Here is a 3,266-nt window from a genome sequence, read left to right as displayed (position 1 = left end):
GTTTTCAAAGGAAATAAATATTTTAAATTGACTTAAACTTAATTTGTTGTTCGTGGACAAGTAATAAGCTTAAAGTGTGGCAATGGATGTGTGCATGCCTAGGATTGGATCATGGAAAAGCTAGGTTGTAACACCCCTTGCCCGTACCCGAGGCCAGGATAAGGTACGAGGCATTACCGGATAAACATACAAACATTAAACTAAAATACAGGCCATAAAATTTCATTTATATTTCAAAACGTTCATTCACTTACACATAGTCCCTTATTTGAGTCTACGGAGCCCAAAACATACTTTAGAAAGGGTTCGGGACTAAACTGAGAACTTACGACAATCTTGGAAATTTCACGCTTTAAGGTTCCACACGGCCGTGTCCCAAAGTTGTGTTCCATACACGGCTGAGACACATGGTCGTGTCTTTGCCTGTGTGGAATATACCTAGGCTATTTTCCAAGCTTTGGTCAACCTTAATCTATTACACACTTATACATTTATACCAAGATTATCATCTTACCAAATATGTTCAGCTCAATCATCAAGCATTCATATTTAAAGCTCGATCATATCTTTATAAAATACCACAATTCAGATGCGCAGAATAACATGTTTGCCTGAAACATTTCAATTCAACTCCATACCCAACAAGCATTACATTGAGACTAGTCATATATATATATACATGTCATGATACATATCATTCTCTTTCTGTTTTCATATAAACACATATCATTTATTTCATTATATGAATATTTCATATACCATAGTTTCCATGTATTCCACATATATTTATTTTTCTCCTCCTCCTCTCCATTCCACATCCTTAATGTATATAGCTTTCTTGTAAGTACGATTTCAGAATTTACTAATAAATACTCACAACAAACTGTCCACACGAGTCATAGTCACTTACTTATTTATAATTTGAACTAAAGAGCTCCAAATTAAGATCCGTAAATTTCCCCTAAAACTAGACTCACATATATTTCTACCATAAAATTTTCATAATTTTTGGTTTAGCCAATTACTACAGTTTATTCATTAAATTTTCCCCTATTTCACTTTCTAACAGTTCTGACCTCTCTTCACTGAAAATTAATTATCTTGCAGTACAGAACTCGGATAATGTTCTTGTTAATTTATCTTGAAAATAGACTCATTAGGGATTTTAAAAATATAATTTTGAGCCTCTAATTATTGTTTTCCAAATTTTTGTGATTTTCCAAAATTAGAACAGGGGATCACGTAATCATTCTGAAGCAGTCTCACAAAAACATAAATATCTCAAAATATAGAACTCCTTTTCTTGCTCTGTTTCTTTTATATGAAAATAGACTCATTAATTTTTAATTTGATATCTCATTCAGTCTCTGATTCAATTTCTAATATTTTTGGTGATTTTTAAAAATCACGTCACTGCTACTGTCCAAAACAGTTTTATTGCTAATTCACTCTTTTACACTTTCTTTGTATTAACCTCATTTTAACATACATATCACAAATAATTTTCACCACATTTCATACATCACAAGTATAGGCCCATGATTAAAAGGTCACCATAAAATCATCCTCACGTATAATTTACTTGTTTATAACCTTACCACATCCCGGTCACTTAATGTACACATCATTCACATAACCAAGTTCCTGCACTTATTCATCACAAAACTCACAAAGCAATACATAGAGAGTCTCCCGTTGAACACTTCGGATCAATCCTCGATACTTGGTGGTTTCAGCACATAACTCCACCCATCATATATTTCGGCTCTCTTTTACACATGGTGAACACTTAGTACCACCCATGTGACCTAGCCAGTTTATCTTGTAGCTCTATTGTCTACATGGTGTCCTTCACCTGGAACCACGCATGTGACCTAGCTACATATATCCCGTAGCTCTCTTGTCTACATGCTGTACACATAGTATCACCCATGCGACCTAGCTACATCATAATGTCTTGTAGCTCTCTTGTACACATGATGTGCACTCAGCACCATACATGTGAACTAGCTACATACCATCTGTATCATCCAATCTTTCCGAAGGTTCAACCGGGATTTCTCTCTCTTTTCCAACAATTTCACCAATCAAGTAATTATCAACAAACATATTTCCAACATTATTATAAAATATCATAATACAAGTAAAATTGATGTATTACTTACATATAAACTTACATCTCATTTAATTTCAAGGTAATAACATTAAATTACACATTGCCTTATTAAAAATCATATGAACTTACAATTTCTCATAATATCCATAATCATAGAAATCACATTTATGTATGATAATTCAATGCACTTCATGTACCATAGACATATTTTAAATCAATTCATAAATTGGGCACCATAAACATTTAATTTAACATAATTCAATTAATTCACTAAATTTAACTTTCAAATATAAATTACAAGATTATTCTTTGTATTATTATCACACCAACTTACATACTTTCAACACCTCGGCAATCATAGTAAATATATCAATTTTACATTAAAACATGCATAAATTAATACTTATTATACATATGAACTTACCTCGATACTAAAACGGTCATTTTACCAACTTTCCCAATTTTCGATTTTTCTCTCATTCTAGGTTGAAATCTCATTTTTCGATATCTAAAACATCATATTTTACTTATTTAATTAATTTACTATTCATCTTCGGCTATTTTCCTTTTCACTGAGAAACAAAGCCAAGCAGTGGTTGAACTCGTTACCACGAGGGTCTATCACTACTTGGGAAAAAATGACCGAGAAATTTTTAATAAAATATTTTCTGCCAGCTAAAATAGCTAAATTATGTAATGATATCTCTTCTTTTGTGCAGATGGATTTAGAAACACTTTACGATGTATGGGAGAGATACAATGACTTACTGAGAAGGTGCCCTCACCATGGGTTACCGCTTTGGCTGCAAGTTCAAACGTTCTACAATGGTGTGAATCCCTCGACAAGACAAATGATCGACGCAGCTGCAGGTGGAACCATCAACAATAAAACACCGAAAGATGCTTATGAATTCATAGAGGAGATGTCACTAAACAACTATCAGTGGCAAGTTAAGAGGACAAAGCCAACGAAAACAGCTGGCGTTTATAACATGGACTCAGTCACCATGCTCTCTAATCAGGTAGAACTTCTCAATAAAAAGATTGATAGTTTTCTTGGTTCTACGCAGGTACATCCAGTAATGAGGTGTGACTCAAGCGGAGGAGGTGTGCATACAGAATACCAATCCTTCAATCCTACAACTGAAGA

At 33.5% G+C, this 3,266-nt stretch overlaps 1 non-coding gene across 1 annotated transcript; it reads right to left on the bottom strand.

The window, feature by feature from the left end:
* Window positions 1–2,802: 2,802 nt before the first annotated feature.
* LOC128293554 (small nucleolar RNA R71) lies at window positions 2,803–2,909 on the bottom strand. The gene has a single exon (XR_008283735.1). It is a non-coding gene; the product is annotated as a small nucleolar RNA R71 (small nucleolar RNA).
* Window positions 2,910–3,266: the final 357 nt, after the last annotated feature.

Source organism: Gossypium arboreum, chromosome 5, assembly GCF_025698485.1.
Source record: "Gossypium arboreum isolate Shixiya-1 chromosome 5, ASM2569848v2, whole genome shotgun sequence".
Classification (NCBI taxonomy): Eukaryota; Viridiplantae; Streptophyta; class Magnoliopsida; order Malvales; family Malvaceae; genus Gossypium; species Gossypium arboreum.
Note: the sequence above shows the minus strand (reverse complement) of the source record. Positions and strands in the feature narration are given on the sequence as shown.